Source organism: Camellia sinensis, chromosome 9 (genome assembly GCF_055761805.1).
Source record: "Camellia sinensis isolate YWXY chromosome 9, ASM5576180v1, whole genome shotgun sequence".
NCBI classification, from domain to species: domain Eukaryota; kingdom Viridiplantae; phylum Streptophyta; class Magnoliopsida; order Ericales; family Theaceae; genus Camellia; species Camellia sinensis.
This window is the reverse complement of record NC_138969.1, coordinates 27328103-27344345: the sequence shown is the minus strand read 5'-3', so window position 1 is coordinate 27344345 and position 16243 is coordinate 27328103. Positions and strand designations below refer to the sequence as shown.

The 16243-nt window shown below is 32.6% G+C and overlaps 1 pseudogene across 1 annotated transcript in view; it reads left to right on the top strand.

Moving 5' to 3' along the window:
- Nucleotides 1–1945: 1945 nt before the first annotated feature.
- LOC145798516 (uncharacterized) overlaps nt 1946–16243 on the top strand; it is a 44596-nt pseudogene continuing 30298 nt past the window's right edge. The window contains exons 1-2 of the transcript XR_014339485.1: nt 1946–2241; nt 10154–10289. The product of XR_014339485.1 is annotated as an uncharacterized LOC145798516 (transcript). The remainder of the gene's footprint in view (nt 2242–10153; nt 10290–16243) is intronic.

Below are 16243 nucleotides of genomic sequence, written 5' to 3'. Positions count from 1 at the left end.
GGACTTATCGGTGGCATGCTAGGTGTTGATGGAGGCAACTCCGTCGTAGACGGCTGATGAGGAGGTGGAGGAGGTAAGGGAGTACAAAAAGAGGGGTGTGAAAGTTACGAGAAAGAGGATGCCAGTTTACGTGATGATGCCTCTAGATAATGTTATGATGGGGAACGCGGTAAACAGGAGAAAGACGATGAATGCAAGTTTGTAAGCATTGAAAAGTGCTGGAGTTAAAGGGGTGATGATGGACGTGTGGTGGAGACTGGTGGAAAGAAAGGCTCTTGGGGAGTATAATTGGGGAAAACATCTATATCTTCTCTATTGGTTTGTTGATAGTTTGTGGAAAACATCCTCTACAACATCAAAAATTAATTCATCTGATTTGTGCATTTTTGTTTGATTTGATCTGATTTGATTTGTGTCCTTGTTTGGATCTGATCTGTGCTGATTGTTCTTTTTTTTATTGAAAATTTTGATCTGATCTGTTACAGAATAGATCTGTTGAAAGTTGCTTGGCGTATTTCAATAACAAAGTTTTGAATAGATAAAAAATCAAAAATAGAATTCAGGAAAAAAATTGAATAGATAATAAAATTTAGACAGATATTTGAATAGATAAAGAAAAAAAATAAACAGATAGAAAAATTAGACAAATAGATAGAATTTAGAGAAAAAAAATTGAACAAATAGAAAAAAATTGGACAGACAAAAAAAATTGAACAAATAAATAGAATTTAGGAAAAAAATTTGAATAGATAGATAGAATTTAAGAGAAAAGACTAAACATATAGTCAAAAAATTTAAACAAATAGAAAATAATTTGAACATATAAATATAAATTTGAATAGATAGTCATGAAATCGTCAACAGATAAAAAAAAGTCAACAAATAAATTAAGGAGTAAATTTGAAACAAAATGTCCTTTGAAACCAACAAAAGAACTTCTCACCAAACTATTTTACAAATGATAGATCTCTCACCAACAAAAAATATCCACTGAAATTAATGTCTTAGACAATTACTATAGTGGATTTTTTAACAATTAACGTGAAAAATAATTACTACAAATCAGTGAAAATTATATAATTATTAAATATATACATATATATATATATATATTTTAGAATTTTTTATTTTTATTTTTTTGTCTCCATTGGATGTTATTATCCCTTTAAGAGTATCTTCAACGCTTACTCAAAGTTTTCATCAAATTTGAATAAATATTTGAGTAAAAGTTTCATCTGATACCATACGTTCCAATGTTGATTTTTTAATTTTCATCAAACAATCGGTTGACCAGTGGACTTTTAGAAGGATGTCTGGGCGGTTGTCCGGCTTGTGTAAATTGACAACATCTGAAAGGAGGAAAATTGGTCGTCCGGTGTATGGTCCCCAACAATTATTTACAGTAATTTAATGAAACGCCAAAGTCATACTCACATTTGATGAAACTTTTGGATTTTTCCTCATTTGATATGGATTTGATGTAATAAGCAAAATTACACCTATTTATTTCATCAAATTTAAATTTAATAATAAAAAATAAAAAATTAAAAAAGGTTGGGGACACTCTAATTGATAAAGGGCTATTTTTGAGAAGATGATTAAAAGTTAACTTCCAACTTTTAACTTATTTTAAATCATATTATCTTCCTATTTTTATATATATATTTTTAAAAAAAAATATTAAAAAACCAACTTTTAACGTGTTTCCAAAACAACACAAGCATATATGGCGGACCTTCTACCATATTCTGTCCTCATGAAGCATATATGGCGGACCTTCTACCATATTCTGTCCTCATGATTTGGATAGGTTATAGATGGTGTACCTTCTACCATAGTTTGTCTTCATGATTTGGATAGGTTATATAAACACTTCATTTTTTGGTGTGTACCATACCATAGTAGCATCTTATCTTCTGAGTCCTAGGGAGTGAACCCAAATAAAATGGAAATACTCTTTCTGTTGTGCTCTGTGCTCTCCACATTCTTCACATCCTCCTTTCTCTCTCTCCTCCTTCCCTTCCGCTCCCTTCTCCCCCGCCGTCCCACCTCCGCCGTTGGAGTCAAACCAGTTTCCCTCTACCAAGGCACCGTCTGGCACGAGCGCCACCTTCCCCTCCGCCATTCTTTCCAGTACTCCGTCCGCTATGCCCTCATTGACCTCGACCTCGCTTCCCACCCTCCTCCCAACCATCTCTTCGCCGATGACTGTCGCTCCGTCACCCAAACCAACGGTCCAGTGTAATTATACAATTCTGAAAGAACAATAGTTTTTTATTTTTTATTTTTATGTAAATTATACAATTCTAATTTATAGACGTTGCTTCTTTCTTTTGGATTTGAATTAGAATTTTGCTATATCAAAGTCAAACTACATTAGTTAGTGTAGAAAGTTCATCTGTGTTGCATATTCATCATTATATGTTTCCCTACATATTTCTTGAACTATATTAAGACTTTGAAACAAAAACCATTCCAACTTTGAAAAAAAGTCTTTGCTTTCCTTTTTCGCCATTAACTTATTTATTAGGGTATATTACACTCGAGTCCGGATCCTCTGCCGCCTTTCTCTGCGGTAGTCCCTGCGGCACCCCCAAAACGATGTCATTTTGGGGGAAAATTTCAAAAAAAAAAAAAAAAAAATGAAAGCATAGAATCAGAGAGAAAGAGGAAAGAAGATGGCCATTTGTGTCTACCATGACTTACCAAGGACACAAGCTCAGTCGTCGTCCAAAATGGCCATAGTCATCCAAAGAATAATTTCCCAAGAACACATAGAATAATTTGGACAATCCAAAATGGCAATGGTCATCATCCAAAATGGCCATTTTACCTAAGAACACAAAGAATAATTTCATAATCATCATCAATAACAGACCCAGAAAAAAGAAAAAAAAAACGAAGAGAGAGAGAGAGAGAGAGAGAAAGAGAGAGAGAGAGAAGCAAAAACACAAAGAACACAAAAAATAAACCCAAGAACTGATATGAATGGGATCTACAAACCCAATCAACATAAATGGGATTCACAAAAACTGATATAAACCCAAGAACACTAATATAATTTCATCATCATTATCGACAACAATAACTTAAAAAAAAAAAAAAAGAGAGCAGAAAAAGAGAGAGACTTAGATCTGTAGAATCGAATTCTCAAGCCGATTCCACCACCGCCAGTGGAGCTCACCGTTTTTCGTCGGAGCGATCTCTATGCTTTCTTCCTTCTTCTTCTTCTTCTCCTCTCTCTTCCTCTACTTTCTTCTTCCCCTTTTTTTCTCTGATTCTGTGCTTTTGTTTTTTTGTTTTTTTTTTTGAAAATTTCCCCCAAAACGACATCGTTTTGGGGGTGCCGCAGGGACTGCAGGAGGGAAAGGCGACAGAGGATCCGGACTCTATTACACTCACCTTCCTTGAACTTTGGAGAAAGACTCAGCAACTTAAACTAATTCAAATGGTAGGTAGAAACTGCAATAAACAAATATAAATATATTTTAATAAAAATAAGACAACAACATAATTTTTTCATCCGTACAACGAACAAGTTATTGATGAAAAAGAGCTGTGAATAATACCTCAAAGAGATAGTATAATTACGTCAAAAGTGTGGAGGATAACTATATTTCCTTCAAACTCAAGGGAGGTGAGTATAATTTACCCTAATCATTATGTTTAGATTTTTTTTTTCTTTCTTTCTAATGTTTTCATATTGTTTCATCTTCATCTTCATTTTCTTCTTCTTCTTCTTCTTCTTCTTCTTCTTCTTCTTCTCCTTCTTCTATCTCTTTCTCTCTCTCTCTCTCTCTCTCTCTCTCACACACACACACACACACACACACACACACATACACACACGCGGACACTACAACAAAACTAACTATTCACGGTATCATGTTTACGACATGCATTTAATGCATGTCGTAGTTAGTACATTCTGCGGCATTTTTTTTGTAAATGTTTTGTCAATAACAACATACATACCATGTAAGTCATTGATTCATATATTTATAGCATGCAAAAGTATGCTGTAAAAAATGTATGTTTTTATGACTTACAAAAATATGTCGTAAAATATTTGCACTTAAGACGACATACATTTCATGTTATAAAATATTATAACTTTACACGGCATGTATTAACATGTCGTGAAAACTTTTGCACAAAAAAAAAAAAAAAATTCAATTCAAAATTTTTTTATGACATGCAAAAGCGTGCCATAAAAAATGTATATTTTCACGGCATACAAAAATATGTCATAAAATATTTGTACTTAAGACAACATACATTTCATGTCGTAAAATATTATAACTTTACACGGCATGTATTAGTATGTCGTGAAAGCTTTTATTAAAAAAAATTACAATCCGATCTTTTTTTTTTATTTTTTAATTTAAAAAAGCTAACAATTTCCAACCAAGCTTCTCACCTTACATTTTCCTAATTGAGGACAACGTAAAAAATAATTTATACATTATTTTATAATTTAGTGTCTCTTTTAAGGGATAATTGCACCCAGTGGGATTTTGAGAAAAAAATTACATATTCATGAAAAAGTTTATAATTTTAATAATTAATATTTATATGGCTTCTCATTAATTTGTAATTATTTTTTAAAATTACCTTGATTTGATAGTTTTTCTTCTTTTAATAATTTATTTATTTTTTACTTTTTAGATGTGCCTAATCTGAATACAACTAAAAAATAAAATATTTGTAAAAAAATATAATAAAATATGATATATATGAAATGTATTAAATTATATATATATTTTTTGAATTTAGTGATTTTTTTAAAAAAACTAAAAAATATTTTTCTTTTAAGTATATGTAAATTATTTGAATTTAAAAAGTAAAAAAAAAAATTATTTAAAATATTTAAGAACTTACTCAATTAAATTGAAAAACATTGCCCCGTTACTCTCTCACTCACTCTCTGGGTCTCGATCTCTCTCTCTCTCAACCCTCTCTAAACCCTAATCTCTCTCAACCGATCGAATCAACCTTCTTTAGCCCCGTTTGATCTAATCTCAGAGCGATTGGTGATTCATCTCAGATCCAATCTCAGAGCAATTGGCAATTTTGATTTTGAGATTTCGAAGCTTCACTGCCTCCACGATTTGCACCAACGAGGGGAGCGAGCACCATCGTCTACTAAGGTGAGCATTACCGTTTCTCTCTCTCTCTCTCTCTCTCTCTCAAGCTCTTCCTTTCCGTCGAGTTTGGTTAGACAACGAAACCAATGCATTTTATTTAAGATTTTCGTTGTTTGAGCAATTTGTTATATAATAATTTGTTGATGGAATCTCAATTAAATTCCACTCCAGTTTTCTTGTTTCATGTTCATGCTTCTTGATGAAATCTCAATTAGTTGTATTTTGTGTGTAGAGGATTATTATTTGTGACTAGATATTAGGAAAATGATATTCATCAATTCTGTTTGGCGTTCACTTCAATGTAATTGTAATTTAAAGCTTCAATTTGTTGCTCTCTTTCTATCTGTACCCATTTGGCGTTGTCTGTTGCGTCCAAGTCATAGCAACCTCTTGATTTGCCTTTCGGTTTGGTTAGTTAATTATCTGATGAAATTCCTGAAATTCTGCTAAGTAGAAGACTAGTCCTGAAATTCCAAGAATTTTGCAAAGGTTCACAGAAAAGTTATCTGATGAAAATCTGCAGAACTTGACGAAAGTTGTTGAAGAGTTCATGGTGAGGATGATGGAAACAATATGTTGAAGAACTAGGTGGGAATGGGATAGAACCAATCCGTAGGGACTTGTATATGTCTTGACTTTGTTGTGGAGAATCATTGTACACATTTTTATAAAGGTAAGTTAATTAGATGTAATGAATAAATTATAACTAGCCCTATAATTTTTGCATAATTATATAATTATATAGTACTCTCTTGAAATATAAATTTCATACTATGTATTGGCTGATACTGTTAGTCATCAAACGGATAAAAAGAAATGATGAATATGACTTAAGTAATGCTGCTCAAAAGTTATATTAAAATTTCTATCAAATATCTCATATGGATGCGGGCGGGATAAACATTTGGTAGAAGTTTTGATAAAATTTTTAGGTTCTCTAGCATTTTTCGTATGACTCACTACATGAAACTCACATAGGTTCGACAAACTATATAAGTATTTTAATAATATATTTAAAGTCTTTAGCATTTTTTATAATAATTTCATCGGATTTATTAACACCATTACTCACTACATGAAACTCACATAGGTTCGACAAACTATATAAGTATTTTAATAATATATTTAAAGTCTTTAGCATTTTTTATAATAATTTCATCAGATTTATTAACACTGTTAAATTTGTCGTAATTGTAAAGAAAATTAATGTAATTTTGTTAAGATCGCCATAATTGTAAAGAAGATTAATGTAATTTATTGTAAAGAAGATTAATGTAATTTCTTGAAAATTATTGGACTGACTATAATAAATTCATTAATATGAGTTTGCAAATTAGGGGATGAAGTGTGTGCTTGAAGTACTAGTTACTCATAAGATAAGATTGTTCTGAATTTTTATATTAATTTCATATTATCCTTTCTTTTGTATCTTTTCTTTATCTTGTGGTTACATCTCTATGGAGTTCAAACTTCACTTTAGTGATGATTTTGAACTCTAAAATTTATATTATTGTCTTCCCCATTTTTTAGTTGCAAAACATATGTTTTATGTGAGATGATTCTCTAGTACTAGGTAGCTTATTAAGGTTAATTATATTTTTTGTGATTATTTTTTGTTGAATATTAAGGTTTTTTTTTTCCCCATTTTGATTTTATGGAGAAATGAATTTTTCAGAAAGATCATCAGGCCATTGATATCCTTCTAATAGAGGTTGATATATAAGAGCTTTTTGCTTTCAAACATTGCAAGGGAAGGAAGGTTAAGATTGCTCTTTGTGAAGGTAATTTCTAATCTTTGAATACGCAAGCTTGCATTGTTAATTCTATTTTTGTCTCAAATAAATTTCATTCATACGCAAGCTTGGAAGTCCAAATCTGATCTTCTGATTTTGCTTGCTTTTGGTTTCTGGTTTCTTGGAAGTCTAACTTCATTTTTTTTTTTTTTTTTGTATTATAATTTGCATTCACATCAATTTATTAAGACATGATTTATATTTTTAGAAAAATGTTCAAGAACTTCATAAGGCTTTTACTGATGAGGGTCCAAAATCTATAAAAGATGATGTGATTTTTCATACTTTTGGTCCCGAGCGTCGTGGGAGTGTACGAGGGCTGGGATTTGGGGCATTACCATCTAAGGTTGATGCACAAGTACACCAAAATGAGCACGTGAGAAAACTTGAAGGCAAGGTGCTAGACTTAGAACAACAACTCAATGAGATAAGAGCCATGCTTATCAAAGAAAGAAGGCAAAATGATGTAAGAGGAAAAGCTAAACATGATAATATAATGTTTGATGATTTAATTCAAGTAAATTTTGATTCAAATAATTTGTTATTTTATATTTAAATCACTTGCATGTTTATCTTTGACTGTAGGGCACCAATTCCTTCCAAAGAAGCTCTGATCTACTCCAATCTACTCCTTATGTCAACCTTCCAACTTCGGTGAGTGAAAATAGTATTTTCAAAACATTTTTATCCACTCTTCATGTCTTTAATTGTTGGAATTATGTGGTAGCTATATGCTTAATGAAGTGTTTTTATGGTTTTTTAGGTGAATGAAGTTGGTTCTGTTACTGAAAGCATTGAAGCTATGAAATTATCTAAACGTGCTAGTTCTTCAATTGCAAACCTTCCAACTGGTTTAGATACGATAAGTTATGCTATTTTTAGAAGTCTCAATTGTTATGATTAAAGTCATAGTTTGAGAACAAAACTTTAGTGAAATCATATTTTCAAAACATGGGTTTAGAAAACAAATTCCAAATTGCTTTAGTTTGAGTTTGAAAGATCTGTTATTAAAATAGCATGGTTTGATAGAACAATCCTTTAACCAATTTTAGTACTCTATTCATTGAAAATTAAATGAATATAACTGGTAGTTATAATACTAAATGACAATAAATATGAGGAAAAGAATCACAAATCTTCAAAGTGCAAAGCTATATACAATTTCAGCCCCTATGTAGAGCCAAACGCATTTTCAACTGTACTACTGATCTTATTATTGTAATTACTTTTTGAGCATTGAGAACTGTGCATTGAGAACTTTGTCTTAAGTTTGGATTATGAGTTTTAGCTGGTACTTTCAGGATCCGTATATTGGGTAAGGAAACCAAGGAAAAATTGTGATGCTCTTTGGATAATAGCTCAATGGTCTCAGAAGGAACACGATTGTGTTTCTTCCATTTAGGGTTGTATTCTCTAATTCAATACATTCTCAACTGTAAGAAATGATGACTATTTTGAAATACGTGAATTTTGATGCATAATCTTATTTATCGAGATAGAAAACACAGAATTGTGTGCCACATATGATAGTCTTGGTAGGTAGTAATAGATTTCTTGTCCTGCATCGGCATACATAGCTTTCTAGCACGGTTTTCATCCAACTGAAACATGAATGGCATTTTGCTTTGAGAAAGAAAGAGAGAGTAGGGGAGAGTGGGCTACCTGTTTCATCTGCTTGGGTAGAACCTGTTTTCTCAATTTTTTAATTATAGCTTTTTTACATTTTCATATTTGTGTTTTATTATTATTTATTTATTTTAATTCAACTCTCATAATGAGGACTCCAAAATCATCTTCTTGTGTTCTTTAGTGAAGAACTAAGGGACTTATTAGAGATCCACTTGAATTAGAATGTCCATTTAGATTTTATAAATTCATCAGGTTGAGGAGACTCATAAGTGTGACCACCTCAAAATATGTATTCATCAGGTTGAAATTTTCTTTTCTGATATTGATGACATATATAAGTGAGTTTTCCTTGAAGCCTTTTGACACTTTCATTTCCTTTGTCGAACTAATACTTGGTAAATGGGATGAATGTTATGTAGTATGCTTATATACTCTTAATTTTTGTAGGATCAAAGTAATGGTGTGTCGAGCTTACAGAATGTCAAATGCAAGTTGTTGCATTCGGAGGGGTCAAACTTGGTGGTTGCAGAAGGCCAAATTGCATCAAGGGATCCCAAGTCAAAGGTGCATCATGTGACTCTTGGACCTTTGTGTTGGAAAGTATGGGTAAACCACGTAGCAGTCAACGTGCCGTTGTTTCGTTCTACTCATGAGATGTATGATCTTCAAGATGCAATAGGAAGTACAGTTGCATGGCCTAGTCAATTTATTCTTTTGGACTAAATATTAGACTAATTGATTTAGGATTTGTAGTTATACTTTCTAAATGTTTAAAGTTGTATTTTAGAGATTAGTGAATTTTATGATTTCGATACTTTTTTTGATTTGTATGTTTGAGGTTGTTATCAGCTTGATATGATAGAAGTTGAGGATGAAAGTTAATATGCAGGTTGTTTGGTGTATGGATATTAGATTTTTCTACTTACTTCATAATTGCTGCTTCTACTTGGTTTGTTAACAGGTTGCATTTTATAAGCTACTGTCTGCATACTGTTAGGCAAGGTTATATTCCTGTATATATATTATATGTTAAAAATAACATTCTACGGCATATAAAATTATGTCATGAAAAGTGTAATGATTTATGACATGCAAGAAAATGCTGTAAAAGATTATATACATCATACAAAATATGTTATAAATAAATTAAAAATGACATTCTACGGCATACAAAATTATATCGTGAAAAGTGTGATGATTTATGGCATGCAAGAAAATGCCATAAAATATTATATACGGCATACAAAGTATGCCATAAATATATTAAAAATAACCTTCTACGGCATGCAAAATTATGCCACAGAAAGTATGGTGATTTATGGTATGACAAAAATGTCGTAAAAAGTTATATACGACATACAAAGTATGTCATTAATGTTTAATTTATTACTTTTTACAACTTTACCTGCATGCCGTAAATGATGCTCAACTTTCCACGGCATGTCATATAACGGCATTTGTGTGCATGCCGTGAAAGAGTTTTTACGACGTGCATTGCAAGCCATAAAAATTCAATTTTGTTGTAGTGTCTCTCTCTCTCTCTCTCTCTCTCTCGTAGTTGTGTTGTGGTCAAGTTTCTTTAAGCTGATGGTTTGCTTTATTTCACGGTTTCCTACTAACAATTCCTCCTAGTGTAGGGTACAATTATAATCCATTGAGCTTGTATTACTGTTATGAGGTAGAAGGCTCTACCAAAAATTTGAAGCAATGCATTGCTGAGGTATGTGATTCCATAATTTTGACTATTTTTTGTTTTGTTAAATTAAACATTTATCCATCACTACAACATATCAAACTTTTCTTGACCAATTATTTTGGTCTCTAAAACCATTATTTTGGTCTCTAAATGCTTGTTGTAACAAAAATAAATTCGTCACAAAAAACGTCACTAAAAGTGCGTCTAGAAAAGTCAAAATTGACTTTTAGCGCCAAATTTTCAAAAGTGTTACTAAAAATAGCAATTAGCGACGAAGTTTGTATGGTCACAAAATGTTTGATTTTGCAAAACTAAACATTTGGTCGCTGATACTTCGTTACAAAATGTCCCAATTTGGTCAAAAAAACAAAATAATGACATATTCAACAACAATTATGCTTGGTCGCTAAAAGTCAAATTACTTTCTCTACTACATATTTTCGCCGCTAAAAGTCAATTTGAAAAAAAAAATTGACATCCACTCATCAAACAATTTCCAAACCATAACGAGTATAGAAAGCAAATTTTTACAAAAAAATAAAACCCAAAGATGGCAAATAAGATAAATAGCCTCTAATGTGATCAAAGCAAAAATTAGAAAAAAGCGAAAAACCAAAGATGACATTGAGAAGAATTGTTTAGGAGATTGGTCAGCACCATAACTACCCTGTAAAACCATAAAAAACATACTTTAGTACAAGTATTCATCAATCAAAAAAGAAATAAACCATTCAATTATATATATATATATACATATATGTAATGCTTCTAAACCATTCAATTACAATAAAAACTTAATCCACATATTGCAATGAGTATTTGATGTCCACACAGTTAAAATTAACTTTAAAATGATATATATCACTATAATAAAATTGAATTTTTACGGCTTGCAATGCATGCCGTAAAAACTCTTTCATGGCATGCACACAAATGCCATTATATGACATGCCGTGAAAAGTTGAGTGTCATTTACGGCATGCAAGTAAAGTTGTAAAAAGTAATAAATTAAACATTAATGACATACTTTGTATGTCATATATAATTTTTTACGACATTTTTGTCATGCCATAAATCATCATACTTTCCACGGCATAATTTTGCATGCCGTAGAAGGTTATTTTTAATATATTTATGGCATACTTTGTATGCCGTATATAATATTTTACGACATTTTCTTGCATGTCATAAATCATCACACTTTTCACGACATAATTTTGTATGCCGTAGAAGGTCATTTTTAATATATTTATGACATACTTTGTATGTTGTATATAATCTTTTACGACATTTTTTTGTATGTCATAAATCATTACACTTTTCATGACATAATTTTATATGACGTAGAAAGTTATTTTTAATATAATATATATATATATATATACAAGAATATAACATTGCTTAACAGTATGTAGACAGTAGCTTATAAAATGCAACTTGTGAACAAACCAAGCAGAAGCAACAACTATGAAGTAAGCAAAAAAAGCCTAATATCCATACACCAAACAACATGCATACTAATTTCCATCCTCAACTTCTATCATATCAAGTTGATAACAACTTCCAACATACAAACCAAGAAAAATATCCAAATCATAAGATTCACTAATCTCTAAAATATGACTTTAAACATCCAAAATGCATAACTACAAATCGTAAATCAGTTAGTCAAATATTTGGAGTCTCTAGGAAGAGAATTCAAATTTTGCATGGTCAGGAAATTGAATTCCACAGGTTCAATATGACCTGATTGTGTCCCTTGAAAACTTGACATGCTGTCATACTTTCCATCATCTCCAAAGAGTTCATTTTCTCCCAACTAAAGATTAAAAAAAATTGATATCAAGCATTAACAAGTAACCTGAATAACCCAATTTTTGTCAATTGTTGTGGGACTAAATTATAAGGATAAAAGTTAATCTCAAAAAGAAAAAAAAAAAAAAAAAATACAAAAGATTGCTATCAATTCATCACATTATGCACTTAGATTCTCATATTGGGCCCTAGAGCTTAACTGGCACAAATTGATAAATGATTCAAATAATGGCAGAGTCAGTGATTGGGTATGCTCACATTCAATAAACTAATGTCACTATCATAATATGCCTCCACATCCACTTCCAATCACACTCTAGCCAAGTATAGAAGTTAAAAATATCTTGGCCATCATCAAGACAAAAGTTAACAGAAACAATGATAGACAACATATTTTACATGCTACCTGTCATTATTCAAAAATACAAGCAAGAAACAACTAGGCAGAGGCAATCATTACTATGTATAAAAACAACACTTGGTCGCTTGTTATTACTAGATCATAGTCTGAATTCAAGAAGTCAGTAGTATGCAATCATTTTCTTTTTATTATATTTTTTAAGTCTCCAACCAAACCTCATTTTGTGATGGATTTGGCCACAAACACAGCTTAGCAAAATTTTTGAGTCATTTCGCCATGAATTTCACCCAACTTAGTAATTAACAGAGACAGAAACTGATTCTTATAACACTTCTTCATTTTGATTTTGTTTGGTCAGTCAAATTAAGAGTGTTCCTTAAGCCTTCTATAGAAAGTAGACAACGAATTGAAGATATAACGTCTAACAAACTTATGTTGAACCTTTTGGTTCTGAGGCAAAAGAGTTTATAGATTGAGCAACATAAAAGGATGTACCTAGGATTAACTCTAAAAAGCTAAGGGCAAGTGAGGTTCTATGGCACGATTGGTTGGAACTATTTCCAGCAACACCAATTTTATGAGCACCAGAAGAATCCTATTGTAATTTCTTATAAACATTACTGGACTTGGTCTGACTTCTAAAGATGAACAAAAGTTTTCCAAATTATATATCAGGCTTAGATTTTGGTTATATATGGTGCCATCTGATTATTTCATCATGTGCTGGTGATGTATGACCCATCACCGCTGTTAAGATCATTGGTAGGTGGAAAAGACAAAAAGGGAAGTTGGAATGAATGTAGCAGGTTTTTGCAGCTCATATGGTTGGTCAAAGAGATGGAGGTTCAATGGTTAGTGGGTGTTGGTTTATGCAATGTTGGGTCTGCGCAATCAGCCACAGCTGCGACTGCAGAGCTTGGGCAGGGAATGGATAGTGGCATTCAAGCTGCTAAAATGAACATGTAGGCGAGATGTTAGGGATTATAGGAATGGTGGTTGTTTCGGGTTTTTTGAGTGTAGTTCTGACATAGCCTTGAGAAACTTGGCCAGATGCTGCCTACAATAGGAATTGTGGTGGATTCTTATTTTATTTTTTATTTCCAAAACAAAAAGTTTCTGTTGGAAGCTTTGGACATCAATGATTTAAGGAGGTTTGGTGTTAATTCAAAGACCAAAGGGTAGGGCAATAGGTTAGGGTTTGTTTTGGCTTGATTCAGCAGTGTTCGGAGTTAAAAAAGAGACTGCTCTTGGGTTGTTAACAGTAAAAGGATCATTTTCAAGAAGTATAACCATGCAATCAGGTTCTTCCACCGCTTGAAAGGACCTTTTGACAGGTGAAAAAACCTTTTATTAAATTGACTAGCAGAACCTTATCATTTATATATATATATATATATTTTATGTTTAGGTGGAATTGATTCATCCTTGAACTGATATTTTGTTTTTGAGAATCTTTTGAGTAGAGATTGTTTGTTCAGTTGTTTTTATCCCCTTATCTCATGTACATGGGTGGCACCCCCCTGTTGCTTTATTTATTTATAATGTCTTTTACTTATTAAAAGTAGCATGCAATCAGAAACAATTTCCATGTTTCTTACTAGATTAAATTAAGCAGTGAACTAAACTAAAATATGAGAGGATCATATTATTACCCCAGGTAGTTTGGTCACAGGCAGAGGCTCCCCCGTGAAACTTGACTCGTCAACTGCAGTTCTACCAGCTCTAACAATTCCATCAGCTGGAACACGGTTCTAAACAATGGAACAATGTGTGTCAGGCAATATACAAACTACACCACAAAATAAATCATGATTCTATGTCACTGAAATATTTTCAACCAGAACATGCTAGAATTAGCAGCAGCTAGAACATAACAAGATTACCTTGTGTGTTCATAAAATAGGATCATTGACCATCAACCCAGCTGTTTCATCATACACTGAGATGATATATAGAATATTAAACTGTTTTAGTTCCACCATGTACAAGATGATAACTATAGCTACAAGAAACTTGGTGCAAAGGGAGAGCGACAGTAAGGAAGGAGACACATTAAATCAAGAAAGATGATGATGTGCATTTGAAAAATCTAGAAATCCCCTAGATGTTGATTTGTGATTATGTATCAATTTTAAGTAGTAAACAACAATCCCAATCAAACAATTAAGACAAATCGACACAACGATTTTACGTGGAAAAACCACAATTGGACACCTCCAATTGTGATTAAAAAAACCACGGGCAACAGCCACAAAACAATCCACTAAGACGATATAAAGGAATTACACAGGTATACTCTCAATTACTTAGCGAATCTAGGCCCAAATTGAACCAACCTCTATGTGTCTCGTCCAACCCCGTCTTCACCTCGGAATTGTGACGATGAGCCACTCCGGAATCCACCAAAGCTTCAGGCTCGAATTCTTCAGAATCCACCGAAGAACAACCCTCTCTTTTGTGTAGAATAAACAAACAAACCAACCTTTGATGTATGCTTCTTAAACCATGAGTTGAATACTCAATGAAAACATCAAAGAAAACTAGCAAAATATCCCCAGATATAAACCTTAGAACCCAAAAAGAAGATCTGGAGGAGTAATCCTAGATATGGACTGAAACACGTATTTATAGAAAACTGTCCCACGATCTCCGCTCGAGCGTCAGATTGGCCGCTCGAGCGGACCTACGCTCAAGCGCAGAAAGTTCCGCTCGAGCGGGAAAAAACAACATCCAGTATTTTGCAGGCGAACAAACTTCTGAAACCCAGCATTCTCTGCTCGAATGGACAGACAATCTTGAATGCATTTTTGCATTTTGCTTCAGGGGCGTTGCCCCTCGACCCCCCCGTGGCGCTGCCCCGGACCCGCCAAGGGGCACTGCCCCCTGGACCCCGGCGAGCTGACGGGGTAGCTTGATCCTCGTCATAATCAGCGAAGTGGCAATCTTGAAAGAATTAACATCACAAATTGCTCTACAAAGCACGATTCAGGTTGGATTTACATCTAAAAACTCATAGCCTCACTGAAATAAAAGTGCGAAAACAAATACAACTGAAAGGAGTTTTGTCAAACGGGATTGCCAAGAATAAAAACCTAACAACATTAAAGACCTACAGGGCTCAATTAAGGCCTAGGTTAAAAAGCTCTTAACAATATTTGTAGAATTTATATACATATCTATAAGCTATCATTAATAAGCATCAAGGGGATGCAACTTGTACACATTCACAAGTAAAATATATATATATATATATATATGAAGAGGGGTTGTAGAATGAATTACCACCCTGCATTTTCTATAATCAATATTTTGAGGACATATCTAAAATGATTACCTTGGATTGTTGCAGAATCTCCTTCCAGACGAATAATTTCCCTAATAAGTTTGTCGTGTCTGACACGTACCAATTCATACATTACAGCCCCTGCCATTCCATCTCCAACAACAACTGGTCCTGATACCTGTTCAATGAGAAACTAAAATGTTAATATAGATGGAGAAAACATAAAAATATTTAGAATCGGTTATATCAAATTGGCATATTTGAAATAAAAAAAATTATTAGCAGAAATAAGTTCATTGGAACAAAATCAAAAGAACAAGTTCATTAAATAATTGAAAGGCCTGACTATATTCAAAGCCATATGTTGGTTTTATACTTTACTCAAAGGCTACTTGAATCATCTCGTCCAAGATGTATCATTACACATTTCTACTAACATATGTGTTTTTGCCTTGTAAAAAAATAAAATCATCAAGTCAATTTCATGGTTTCAGAATCTAAGATAATCAGAATCAATGA